Below are 15,298 nucleotides of genomic sequence, written 5' to 3'. Positions count from 1 at the left end.
GGGAGAAAATATTTGCATATGACGCATCCAACAAAGCACAAGTATTCAGAATGTATAAAGAAGTCTCAAAAATCAACAATAAAAAGAAAAAACCCAGTTAGAAAATTGGCAAGAGAAAGAAGATGATTTTTTTTTTTTTTTTAAGAAGAGACCTTTCACTGTTAAGTATATACAGATGCCAAATAAGCACAAGCATGTTCAACATCATTTGGGATATGATAATTGGAACCATAATGAGATATTACTTATGAGAATGCTTAAAATAAAAAACAGTGACATCACTTAAACACTGCTGACAGGAATGTAAAACGGTACAGCTACTTCCAAAAAGTGCAGTTTTTATAAAACTAAACATGCAACTACCATACTACTCAGTAACTGCACTCCTGGCTATTCTTCTCAGAGAAATAAAGACTTATCGCTCACACAGAAACATGTATATGAATACTTACACCAGCTTTATTTGTAACAGGCCAACACTATATATAAATATAAATATCTAGTTCCAGAATCCACTTTTTATCACCTTCATTACTGCTATTCTGGGTCAAGTCAGCATTTAATTTTTTTTTAAAGATTTATTTATTTATTTGAGAGAGAGAGAGAAGGAGTGAGAGGGGCAGAGGAAGAGGGAGAGGGAATCCCAAGAAGACTCCCCGCTGAATGTGGAGCCCCAGGGGGTCTCATCCCTGGACCCTGAGTTCACGACTTGAGCTGAAATCATGAACTGGAGGCTTAACCAACTGCGCCACTAGGGCGCATCAATGCTATTTAATTCTTTCAATAAATGCCCCTACTTCGATAATCGATACCCTACCATTTATTCTCCTCACAAAAAAAAGAAAAAAAAAAAAAAACAGAGATCCTTACGAAGCACAAGTTTGGATTCTGTAACTTCTCTGCTCACAAGTGCAGCAACTTCTATTTGTCTCCACATAAAGCCAAAATCCTTTAATAGCCTACAAAGCACAGCAAGACCAGGCCCCCATTTCCCCTCTGAATTCCTCTCACTCGATCGGCTCAGGATGCACCTGCTTCCTCTTCAAGCGAGACTACATTCTGAGGAGCCCAAATCATATGCCTCCTCTTCCCACCTCCGCTCCATCAGCAACACAGGGACCCTGCACAGATCCCAAGTCCATCTCCAACTCTGCTAGCCACGTCCCTCCACATCTTCTGGGGCCGACTCACCCTATTGCTGCTCCTCGGATTGTAGAGAGGAGGAAGCCACTGGAAGCAGCTCAGGCCCAGGGGTGGGAAATCCCGGCCCTGGTACCAGGATGGAGGTTGATGAAGGTCAAAGGTCGGGGGTCGCTCCCAGCAGGCTCGTGCTGGCTCTACTAGCTCTGATCCACCACAGCTCTGCCCCCGCAGCCTCTGCGGCGACGGCATGGGCAGTGGGGACCAAGCACTGAAAACGGAGTGGCCATGCAGACAGTCCCTCCATGCTGTTGTCCTGCAGAGGGTTGTTTTTCCAGCACCAAGGTTAGGGCCTGCGTAGCTTCTGTGTTGTCTCGTGTCCCTCTTTCTAGGGTATTCGCTTAAGATATGTATGTGGTTCATTAGGTCACTGCCGTCAAGGTGTTGCACAACTCATATTTTCCCAAGGAGGCTGCGTTTGTTAAGGATATTTTATTGTACAAGACCTATTCCCTCCCTTGTGATGAATGCCCCTTGACTGACTGACTTTCTTTGTTAGAAACATTATTCACTTTCTAAGGTAGATGTGTGTGTGTGTGTATGTGTGTGTGTGCACTTTCTATTAGTTTACTTTTTAAATTTTCCGTGACATCCCATGAGAGGGTAACTTTCTTAAGTGAAAAGAAAAAAAAATCTGTAGCCATATTAGCTTCAGTTCTTAGGTCACAGCAGAGGATTTTATATCCTATTTTAGATCTGGCTATTTTATTTATGGGTACTGATGCTGTCTAAATTCAAGCTAACACCCTTTGCGTGAATTACTGCAATAGCCTTAGTTTTTACTTTCTCCATTGGTCTCTTTCTGTGCATTTAGAGAGTTTTCTAAAATGGAAATTTGATTATATCGCTCCCCCTTTCTGATACCATGCAATGTTTTTCCGTTGCTCTTAGGCTTAAGTAGGAGTTGAGTGAGAAAGCTCATTTGAGAAATAGAAGGATAGTGAGGTGTCCTTAAGGACTCAGTTAAGGTTGGAGATGATGGAATTACTCCCATGCTTCTGATTATGGCTTTGGGGAGTGGTAGCGATTGTGACTTGGGGCACTCTAGAATTTGTAAGCAGCATGCACAAAGGTTATGTGTCAGACTTGATCCAGTATGGGGAGGTGAATTTCTCCAGCCAAATTCACTGTCCCATGTTTACACGCATCACAGAGAAGGCAATCAGTGGGATTCTCCCAGGGTTCCCATTTTTCCAGTAGTTGAACAGTATTGAGGAACTTGGAAGTTTATTAGCATTAAAAGGGAGACACTGTGAGGGTTTGAAACAGTAAAAGTGAGAGAAGTGAAACTGGGCAGTGCAAATGCAGTTGTTCAGAGAGATTTATAATATTCCTTGGTATTTTGCAAAGATAGTATTCTCAGTTTGATGGCAGGAGGGTAGATGGTGAAGTCACTATTGATCAGTAGCCTGGTGTCCAGGTTCTGAGGGCAGAAACTTGAGACCATGTAGAATCACTGACACATAAAATTATAAAGCTAGAAGATATCTTAGTTATATCTTAATTTGTAGTTAGTATAATTAGTATATACTTAATAATATATTTACAGTCATTTCATTCCAGGTAAATACTGTGAATGTTTTTGTTAATTTAAATGCCTCTATCTCAAGATGGGATATGCAAACAAGTGTTTTATCATTATATAAATAATGTCATATTCTTATTAATAGAATAGACTAATTTCATTAGAACATGGATCATATATGTCTTATTTGATATTTTTAGTTCCTAGAGCAATATCTGGGAGCATGGTTTTTATTTTTTATTTTTCAAATAAACAAATAACTTTTTTTTTTTTTTTTTTGAGTATGGGAGAGAGGGAATGCAAGTGGGGGCAGGGGAGGGGCAAAGAGTGAGTCTTAAACAGGCTGCATGCCCAACACGAAGCCTACACTGGGCTTGATCCCACAACCCTGAGATCATGACCTGAGCTGGAAATCAAGCTTGGTTAAGCTTACTTAACCAACTGAACTACTGAGGTGCCCCAAAATTTATCATTCTATGTCATTTTGGCATTGTACACACTAAAATTAAAAAATTTACCTGGGTGAGAATTTTGCATATGGTCTGTTTATAACATCCTGTGAAAAAGAACGTTTGAAAGACAGTCTGAAGTATGATTGTTCATGGTAGATTGCCTTGAAGTTAGAAGCAAGGAAAGTCCTATTATGATGTATTATAACTTAGATTATATAATAGGTAGTAGATGGTCCTTGTTGTGCAGTGGATTGAATATACATTTAGGCTTTATTTTATATTTTAATGTACATATTTCTTTTTTTTTAAATTTAAACTTTATTTTATTTTTTCAGTGTTCCAAGATTCATTATTTATGCATCACACTCAGTGCTCCATGCAATACGTGCCCTCCTTAATACCTACCATCAGGCTCACCCAAACCCCGACCCCTCTCCCCTCCAAAACCCTCAGTTTGTTTCTCAGAGTCCACATCACATTGTTTTAAACTGGAGCAAAAGGGAAATATATTGAACCTAAAATTCAGATAATAATATATATGACAGGAAGATATCTATTTTAATTAATAGAGAGTAAAATTCGCAAGGAGCTGTTAAGCACTAATAAATTTTTCAGTGTAGAGTATAAAAAATGCAAAAATTCATGCCAAGAAAATAGTAAAGCCGGTAGGATAAGATTCAAAGGAAAAGTTTATATTTGAATATGGCTGAAATACCAACTTTGTTGGACTCAAATAGTTTATTTTCAAGAAAATATAAGATTTTACCATTGAAGTTTAATGCTAAATTTTGAAACATGGTTCACTCATTATGTACTTATTGAGAACCTACATTATACTAAGATATGGAGTATTATCCATATCTTAGTATTATAATCTAAGTATTATAATCTAATTTATAATCCCTGCTGACACATCTACACATGTACAAACCACATCTCTACTACATACTTATTTACATACATATATGCCTACTACATTTTTCACATACTTATATGATTACTTTATCTGCTTGCAATATTTCTGTAACCTGTTACATACACACACATACATACCTACTACTTATAATGTACATGTGTATATATTTTCTGAGACTAAAGGGAAACTTCTAAAATATAGAAATTAAAACTGGAGACTAAAACCATTGTCAATGGGAAAGTGATTTTATAATGTTAATAACGTGAATTAAACATGGAGCTAAAAGCTATTATCCAAGATTTAAAAATAAATAAAATAAGCATGATAATGAAAGGTCTATGTAATTTCATCAAATGATGTTGTCTAAGCTATGGCAGGTTCAATATGAAAATTTTTCCAGAACTGTATCTTAGATATGTAGGAACATTCATATTGGAACATGTGCTCAATTTTTAATTAGGGCTTTGTCATAATTTTAATTGCATCTCTTCAAGATTTTTTTTTCTGTTATCTCTGAAGGATTCATATTGCTAAAATGATTATTCAATTTTAAAAGTATTTTGTTTTCAAAATGTGAAAGAAAAGGAGCCATATTAATAAGTTATTTAGCCTATTTTAAAATGGCACTGCATAAATATTCTGTTAGACCTTCTCTGTGCCTCCTGATAACCTCTCTTTATGAGAGGCATTGACTCTTTCAAGGCTATCAAGGTGCACTTCAGTAAATGGCTTCATAGGGCATCAATTTCTACATAAACCAGTGCTGATTATCAGCCATTCTCAAAAGCTTTTTTTTCTTAAAGACCAGAAAAAATTCAATAAATGAAATGAATATAATATTTATCTTTCCTTTGGTAAGTTTGATGTGTAGATTTATATATCCAATGTATTTTATTTTCCAGGTCTTTGTGGTTTAATTAATGCATGTGCCCTGCATGCATGTGGGGAGAAGCTGACTTATAATTGTGTGTGTTATCTAATCATTTTTATGAGCGATTATCACAAGATTTATGTACTGGGCAAGGATCAATTTAAAACATGCTGTTACAATGTGACTTGTTATATAATGGGGTCAATTTTTTGTCATATCTTGTCCTCCAAAATATTCCAAGCACATACTGTAAAAACTTGATAAACTGTTCACCTGAAAATAAAGTGATCATGTTACATACAGTGTGTAGGGTGGGATTAAAAAGTCAGGAGTCAGGAAAAGAGGAGAAAGAGAAAGAAGGATGGTAAGCAGGAAACATTATGTATAAACAGAAATAATAAAAGATTTCAACAAAACAATGTCTTGTTACTTCTGAATTATTTGTTCTCTTTCCTAGTTTCTTCTCTATTTGTGGCAGTATTTGTTACAATATTAGAATTTTAAAATTTAAACCACCGTTCTTACAAATGTAATGTGTAATTCTCTCTCTCTCCCTTACCTCCCCTTTACTACCAACCCATTTTTGCCAGCCAGGAAATACTCTTGAAAAACTCCTTCTGAGGATGGATGGAGGGAAGGAGGGAGGAAACACACGCACACTTTAGCAATTGACTAAAACAAGTGACTGTGCTTTAGCAATTGTAGCATTTAAAGAAAACGCATTGCTCCTTTCAGATTGTGGCCTTACTAAATTCTCTAAAAGAGTAGCTAAAAATCAATGTCAGTTGGTTCTGTGGAAGGTTTTTCTAATAATTTTCTTATTATTTATTTACTTTGGGAGAAATCCTTTTATAGATAGTCAACATAACACTGTCATACAGATTCTGTGCTTCTGAGCCATGATACTGTTTCTGTGACTCAGTGATTGTGAAAGAATCCTATATCGATCAGGTTTAGGGTCACAAAACATAATGATTCCCCAAATGGTTTCAGCATATGAATTGCCTAAGAATCTAGTTGAAATGCAGATTCTTGGGCCACTGCTTGTAAGATTTATAACCCCATTACTTCCGTGGGGGGAGGTCCAGGAGTCTATTTTTGATCAGTAATCCAAATGACTCCTTTGTGGCTTCTTTAAGGACCTCTGTTTTAGTAAAACATAAATAAGCCTTGCTATAACAAGTCAAGAGACTGTTTCTCTCTAATGTCTATTCTGGGTATCAGATATTTTAGGTATTTGTCATCATTGTACTCAGTTTGACAACTTTCAATTACTGAAATGATTCAATAATTTGGAATTCATGAAGAAAACAAAATAATTAGTTAGATTGTTGAGGCCACTTTATTCAATGAGAGCTATATTCACTGTACATTTAACCTAAGTGCTAATAACAAAAACAAGTAGGTATTATAATGCATTCCTTTGAATTCAGAAATCAGTAACTCCTTGGGATCCTAAAATTCCTTTTTTAGATTAGTAAATTTGCTTTTCCCAATATGTAATGAAATTACATAGTGCTGTTTATTTGGTAGTGGCCTTTCTTTGTTTTGTTTCAAAGATATTAAATCACTTTCAAAATACTTGAAATGTTTTCTTTGTTTTTAATCAAAGTGCATCATAAGTTGGAAGGTAAGAATATTAGTTTTATTGTCATGTTATGCCTACCTAGGAAGGTGACATTGGAAGTATGAATGCCATATTTTAATTTTATTTCACTCCATTGCCTGATAAACTGAACCAAAATAGAAGATCTGTAGTCTTTTCTTGTATTTTTTTTTCTTTTGAATCCTGGATTAGGATATCATCAAAGCATCTGCCATATTTGCAGTTCTACAAAGCAGAGGTCCATAAAACTTTGGACAGTTCAAAGAATAATAGAAAGCAGAGGTCCATGAAACTTTGGACAATTCAAAGAATAATAGAAATTTGAGCGGGAAGAATTTCACATGGAAACCTAAGTAGCAAAATGATTGGGAAGAGAGGCTGGGGAAACTAAAGCCCTGTTGTTCAAATATGCTCATTTTAAGAATTGCATGGTACAGATGTTAAACATACAGATTGAGTAGGTCTTGGGTTGGGGGGGCATGGAATCTCTATGTTTAACAGTTGCATAGACAATTTTGTGAAAACACAAGCTTGGTAAACTCTGAAACAGAATTAGTTTTGGATGAGCTTGATGAGAACATATTGCTAAAAGTCATCACAGTTGAATCTGAGGAGCTGATGACTTTGGCCACCAAATATGGGTGAACCTTAGTTTCTTATTCACAGTGTTTCTATAGTTTTAATAAACTTTTAAAATTCAATTTTACTTAGAGTATAATTTACATATAGTAAAATGTACCCATTTTACTTGTCCTTCTTTCAGTACTGAGCTGAAGTTTACCTTTGAAGACATGATACTGAAAGACATAACATCCAGTGACTACCCTGACGTTATTCTAGTATTGGAAAACATATGACAGTCTCTGCAATTTTGGCAAAGGAACTAAAGAATGCTATACAGAACATCTTTATAACTCTCAATCAGAGTAAATTTTATCTTTCGTTTGAAGAAATTTAGGAGTTTTGTCAGTATTACAGAATGCTAAGTATACTGCTCTGTTATTTCTTAAAATTATGTAATTCCTACACTCCACAAGCATTTAAGATATTAAAGACAAGTTTATTCTAGGTGTTGTGAACTGAATAGGTACTAGAGGGTAGATAGTACTATCAAGTATCTTCAAATTTGGATCTTTGACCAGCAAGCCTATACCAAAATCAGAATACACTGCTAACAAAACTTAAGTTGTGGCTTTATTTATATTTGCATATTGAATAAAAGTAAGAATGAAATATATTTTAACCATGACAGATATTCTTGATCTATATTTTATTACCAATTATTGCATAGGCTCAGTGCCTAAGAACATATTCTATCTAACTCAGTGACCAGAAATGCTCAGTGGATCTTGAAAGGTTTTCAAATATAAGTTTTTAAATTCTGAATAAAGTTTGGAAGTAAGGCATGTATTTGTTTGCTTTGTTTATAAATAAATGTCTCTTGACTATCCTGGAGTGTTGTTTATTTCATTTCAGAGTCTTACTGAAATCACCTTTTATTTAAAAAAAAAGAAAAAATCCTTCTATATAGTTCACTACAAATATATTTTCTAAGACTTTTTTTTGCTACTCTAATCTCCAACAATTGTATTAAATTATGTTTTTCTGTGTTATTTCAAATATTCCAAAAACATGTTGAAATTAAATGCATAGAAAAGAACATAGGCTCTTAACCAAAACTAATACACACATGTGCACACATATTCAAATTACTAGTTTCCAGTCCATGTTGTGCCATTTATTTTTTCCTGTTCTGAAGCTTACCTCCAAATATACTCTCCCACAAGAATCCAAGACAAAATTAAATACTATATATTTTCTTTTCTTTTTTTTTTTTTTTAAGATTTTACTTATTTGTTTGAGAGCAAGCGAGCGAGATAGAGCATAAGCAGGGGGAGAGGGAGAATGAGAAGCCAACACCTGTCTGAGCAGAGAGCCTGATGTGGAGATCAATCCCAGGACCCTGGGATCTGACCTTTGCTGAAGGCAAATGCTTAACTGACTGTGCCACCCAGATCCCCCTATATTTTTATTTCCAAATTATTTTGTTAAATGATACTTTCATTTAAAGGGGAAGGAAAAGATGTATTATAAAAATGCATGATACCATGTTTCAGCTTTCACTTCTTTAAGGCATCAAGATTCCTCAAGATGTTAAAGATAGTTCTACACTATGACCCAGGAATTGCACTACTAAGTTAATAAGAAATCTGAAGTCAACATACTGTAAAGCTCCAGGGTATTTAATAATTTAAAAAATTATATAATAAAAGCTACAAAGTTTATGCCAATCAAGAACAACTTAAGAGAATTTATTTATCTTTTTGTATTGCTATCAAGGAAATTCTGTTTGAAAATGTACTCTGATGTGAATAGATTATCAAAATTAATCAGTCAACAGATCTGGTCTTTTCTACCTTTAACAATCTTCTGTCTCTGACCAAATCGTTTAACCTTTCTGAGCTTCAGTGTTGAGGACACCAAGCCAAGAAATAACAGACAAAAACTTAGTCTTAGGTCTGTGGCCCAACAGCCCATGATTTGTCGTGACACACTATCTTCCATGAAAATAAAATTTTACTTTGCTTTATACTTGAAGTAAACTGAGACTAAGAAAGATTAAGGTACCCATCCAGAATTACATGCTCTATAAATATCAAAGTTGAGACCTGCATACAGAGCTTCTGATTCTGATTCTTTCTTCTATACCAAGGAGCTTACCAAAGTGAATACCTCATGAAGTTCAGTAGTTGTATGGAGGACAAGACTCTAGAAACAATGCCTGGTGTATGTGTGTGAGTGGGGGTGGGGGCTTTCAGCATATCTAGTACCCCCTCCCCCCAAATTTAGTAATGATAACATATAATGTATGGTGCATATCATACAAACTATTTTACTCCTTGCTTTTTTTCCATTGAAGGTCCTGTCATACTATGTACCTTTCTTTTATTTTTAATTTTTTTTGCAGTTTTATTTTTTTAATTTTTTATGATGTACAGTTAGCCAACATATATTACATCATTAGTTTTTGATGTAATATTCCAATGATTTGTTAGTCGTGTATTACCCCCCTTGTTCATCACAACATGTGCCCTCCTTAATACCCATCACTGGGTTATCTCATCCCCTACCACCCTCCCTTCTGTAACCCTCAGTTTGTTTCCTGGAAAACAGTATGGAGATTCCTCAAAGTGTTAAAAATAGTGCTACCCTATGACCCAGGAATTGCACTACTAGGTATTTACCCCACAGATACAGATGTAGTGAAAAGAAGGGGCACACACACCCCAATGTTCATGTCAGCAATGTCCACAATAGCCAAAATGTGGAAGAGCCAAGATGTCCTTCTACAGATGAATGGGTAAAGAAGATGTGTTTCATATATGCAATGGGATATTATGCAACCATCAGAAAGGATGAATATCCACCATTTGCATCGACATGGATGGAACTGGAGGGGATTATGCTAAGTGAAATAAGGAAAGCAGAGAAAGTAAATTACCATGGTTTCACTCATTTGTGGAACATAAGGAATATCGCAGAGGACCACAGGGGAAGGGAGGGAAAACGGAAGCAGAGAGGGAGACAAATCATGAAAGACTCTGCTTTTCTTTTAAATGGTTGTACAAATATTCTTTTTTATGTGAACATGATAAGTTACTTAACTAGTTATAAAATAACAAAATTGTAGTTCCAATTTTATGCTATTATAGCCAAAACTGCAGTGAATATATATTATTTGAATGTATGCAATTATACATATATTTTTAAAAAAGCAAAAAAAACCCACAAAAAACCTGTGGGTGTAATTGCTGGGTCAACAAACATTCAGTTTTAATTTTAATACATAATCCCCAAATTGCTGTTCCCCAAACTGTTACCAGTTTCCTACCCAGCTGCACATATGAGAAGGACTATTTCCGTAACATTTTCCATCACAGTGTGATCCAATTATTTTATTGCTTGGGGGCAAAACAGGATCTGGCAACTTTAGTGTTTATACCTCTTAGGATGAGTGATTTTGAGCATGTTATTTCTTAAGAGCCATTTTTTGGGGGGAGGGTGGTGATGTCAGTTCATGTCTTTTGCCATTCTTTTATTGGGCCATTGTTCTCTTATTGATTTGTAGGAAATTTTGTTAACTTCAGGCACTAAATTTTGATATGAATTACCAAAATGTTGTCAATTTGTCTTTTAATCTTCTTTGTATAGGATGTTTTGAACAAAGAAGATCAGTTATATTTTTATGTATTTATTATCATTTCTCATTATACTTCTGAGTTTTGAAATATACTTAGATGCATTTTCCACTTATTTTTGGAATTTTTAAAAGTAGTAGAGAATAAGAGAATTTCTTGTTTTCTATTGCTTTGTGTTTCTTTTTTTTATGTTAAAATTTTTATTCATTTGAAACTTCTTTAGAGTAGGGAGTGAAGTAAAAATCTAACATTTTTTTTTTCTCCAGAGGATTAGTCTCTTTTTCTAACACCATATCCTGAATAGCTTTCAGTTCCCCACAGGTTTGAAACACAAAATATAGGGGAAGGGGCAAGATGGCGGAGGAGTAGGGGACCCGGTTCCCTGAATTGAGCTGGATATTTACTGGAGCACTCTGAACACCCATGAAATCATCCTGAGATGTAAGATTATACACTTCTGGATCTCTACGGGGTCAGAAGACATCAGTGGAGAGGTAAAGCAGACTGGGAATGCCCAAACCAGTATCAGAGGATAAACAGAAGTGGGAGGGAGCCACCAGAAGCTAACCACTGGGAAGTAATACCCCAATGCGAAAGTGCCTTGTGTTTGGAGACCAGCAATAGCTTGGAGACTGGTGGCTGGGAGAAAAGAAGGGCCTGATAACAGTACTCAAACAGAACTAGAGAGACTCAAGGAACAGGGACCAGGTGTTGGGACCAGGTGGCCACAGGCATGGATGTAAGCCCATGGTCCTGGGACCGACCAGAGCCATTGCCTGTCCATGCCTGAGAGGACCCAGCGTGGACTTGAGTCACCAGTCCCTGCAGCTGGTGGCTGCCGCCACCACCACAGCCACTGCAACACCACCACAGCTATCTCCACTGCTGCTGAGGCTGAGAGGACCCAGTGTGGACTTGAGTCAGTGGTCCTGGGAATGGCAGTCACCAGGACTGGGCTTGCCTGGACCAATATTGCTTGCAGTTTTGGTGGCATGGGGGTACAGAGACAAGCGGAGACCACTAAGACAGTTGCTGGGGGTGTACACTGCCTGTTGGAGGCTGCAGTATTCAACAGAGTGTGCAGAGGGGTAGTCTGTGTGTTCTGGACCACTCAGAGAGGAGCAGACTGTGGCTTCTCTCTGAGGCAGAGGTCTGGGTGCAAACAGTTTTCTTTGCTGTGACCCTCTGAAAAGGCACAAAAAGCCACCAGAGAACAAAAGCCTCCAGAGAACAAAACCCCCCAAAACTGCTTTCCATGGATCCCAGCCCCTTGAAAGCGGGCAGGGCAACTCCACCCAAGCAGGATTGACTGAAAAACAATGTAACAGGCCCCTCCCCCTGAGGACAAGCTGAAATAACAAGAGGACAACAACCATAGGTCTCCATAAAACTGTAAAACCCTAATGCCAGGGGAGAACAGTATATTAAACTCATGGTATTGCCTCACAGCCTGCATATTTCTTAGATACAAGTCTTCTCTCTCTCTCATTTTCTTTTTTTAATTCTTTCTCATGATTCTTGTTCTTTTATTTTTTTTTACTTACCATTTCAACTAGATGTTTAATACATTTCATAATAACTTTTTAATTTGAACTTTTTCATACATATACTTGTTTTCTTTATCTATCTACCTAGATAGATAGAAAAATAGATATAAACCTCAATGTAGTCTTTTTTCCCTATTCATATATATATATATACACGTATATATATGTATGTGTATATATATATATATATATATATATATATATATATATATGCCAGTTTCAATTTCCCTGTATCTCTGAAAATTGAGTTCTCTAACATAGATAACAAGATACACCTAGGAAGAACTGAAATATGTTTCCTCGCCCACATTGAGGGATTATAACCACCTTCTTGTCCTCCCCCTCCCTTTTATTTTTTATTTCATTTTTTTTTCTTTTCTATTGTCTTTTTATTTGCTTTTGTTTTTGTACTTTATAAATCTTACTCTTGGGGCTCATTTTGGCTGGGCTTTTCTTCTTCTTCTTCTTCTTCTTCTTCTTCTTCTTCTTCTTCTTCTTCTTCTTCTTCTTTTTAAATTTCTTTTTGATGATGACTTCTGATTGCTCTGAAACTTCCCTGGGTTCACCTTGCCTGGATAGTGGTTGATATTTTCAGCTATACATCTCCTCAAACACAACTCAACAGAATGACAAGGAGGAGGAATTCCCAACAAAGAAAAGACCCAGAGACAATGGCCTCTCTAGCAGATCTAATGGATAGGATCTAAGCAAGATGTTAGAAATAGACTTTTGGGTAGCAGTTATGAAGACAATTGTCAGACTGGAGAAAACCATTAATGGTTACATAGATTCATTAAGGGAAGAAGTGAGAGCAGATCTGGCAGAACTTAAAAATGCTGTCAATGAGATACAATCTAATCTAGATACTATAACAATTAGGCTAAATGAGGCAGAAGAATTAATTAGTGATCTTGAACACAAACTGATAAAGAAGGAACAGGAGGAGGCCTGGAACAAACAGGTTAAAATCCAAGAAAACAGAATTAGAGAAATAAATGATGCCATGAAACTTCCCAATGTTAGAATTATTGGGATCCCTGAGGGAGTGGAGAGAGAGAAAGAGAGGACTAGAAGATATGTTTGACTGAATAGTAGCTGAGCAATTCCTTAATCTGGGAAATGAAACAAGTAATGGTAACTTAGAGGCAGAGAGGACATTCTCCCAAAAAAAAATCAATGAGGGCAGGTCAACCTCCAAGCATGTAATAGTAAAACTCGCTAATCTTAAAACCGAGGAAACAATTTTAAGGGCAGTTGGGGGAAGAGATTCCTTACACAGAGAGTGAAGAATATCAGAGTAATGTCCTACCTGTCCACAGAGACCTGGCAAGCCAGAAAAGGGTGGCAAGACATATTCAGGGCACTAAGTGAGAAGACCATGCAGCCAAGAATTCTGTATCTGTCAAGGCTGTCATTCAGAATAGATGGAGAGATAGAAAGATTCCAGCACTGGCAGAGACTGAAAGAATATGAGATCACTAAGTCAGTCTTCCAAGAAATATTAAGTGGGGGGGGATTCTATAAAAAGAGAAGGATACCAAGAGTGATACAGAAAAGAGATATACAGAAACAATCCATAGAAACAAGGACTTCACAGGCAACATAATGACAATAAAATCTTATCTGTCAATAATCACTCTCAATGTGAATGGTCTAAATGCTCATATAAAACAGCACAGGGGTGCAGATTGGATAAAAAGACAGGACCCAACCATATGCCATCTACAAGAGACTCATTTTGAATCTAAATACACATCCAGGGGCGCCTGGGTGGCTCAGTGGGTTAAGCTGCTGCCTTCGGCTCAGGTCATGATCCCAGGTCCTGGGTTCGAGCCCCACATTGGGCTTTCTGCTCAGCAGGGAGCCTGCTTCCTCCTCTCTCTCTGCCTGCCTCTCTGCTTGCTTGTGATTTCTCTCTGTCAAATAAATAAATAAAATCTTTAAAATAAATAAATAAATAAATAAATACACATCCAGAGTGAAAGTGAAGGGTTGGATAACTATCTTTCATGCCAATGGACCTCAAAAGAAAGCTGGGGTAGCAATTCTCTATATCAGACAAATTAGATTTTAAGCTAAAGACTGTAGTTAGAGATACAGAAGGACACTATATCATTCTCAAAGGGTCTATCCACCAAGAAGATCCAGCAATTATAAATATCTATCCACCAACATGATGCATAACTCCGTGCTCCACTAACATGGGAGCAGCCAACTACATAAGCCAATTGCTAGCCAAAACAAAGAGACATATTGATAATAATAGTTAATTGTAGGAGACTTTAACACTCCACTCTCAGCAATAGACAGATCAACTAAGCAGAAAATCAATGAAGAAATAAGAGCCTCGAATGACACAATGGATCAGATGGACCTCATAGATATATACAGAACATCCCACCCTAAAACAGTAGATATTCATTCTTTTTGAGCATGGATGGAACTTTCTCCAGAATAGACCACATACTGGCTCATAAATCAGGTCTCAATCAATACCAAAAGACTGAAATTATTCTGTGCATATTCTCATACCACAATGCTGTGAAATTGGAACACAATCATAAGAAAAAGTTTGAAGAAATTCAAACACTTGGAAGCTAAAGACCATCCTGCTCAAGAATGTGTCAATTAGAAAATCACAGAAGAACTTAAACAATTCATGGAAACCAATGAAAATGAAAGCACATCAATCCAAAACCTATGGGATATGGCAAAGGCAGTTCTAAGGGGGAAATACATAGCCAGCCAATGTCTCACCAAAAAAAAAAAAAAAAAAAAAAAAAAAAAAAAAAAAAAAAATCCTGATGCACAAGATGTCTTTACACCTTAAAGATCTGGAGAATCAACAACAAATTAAATTTACCACATGCTCGAGAAGGGAAGTAATTAAGATTAGAGCAAAGATCAATGAATTAGAAATTAGAAATACAGTAGAACACATTAATGAAACTAGAAGTTGGTTCTTTGAAAGAATTAATAAGA

Source organism: Lutra lutra, chromosome 1, assembly GCF_902655055.1.
Source record: "Lutra lutra chromosome 1, mLutLut1.2, whole genome shotgun sequence".
NCBI lineage: Eukaryota > Metazoa > Chordata > Mammalia > Carnivora > Mustelidae > Lutra > Lutra lutra.
This window is presented reverse-complemented; position numbering follows the sequence as displayed.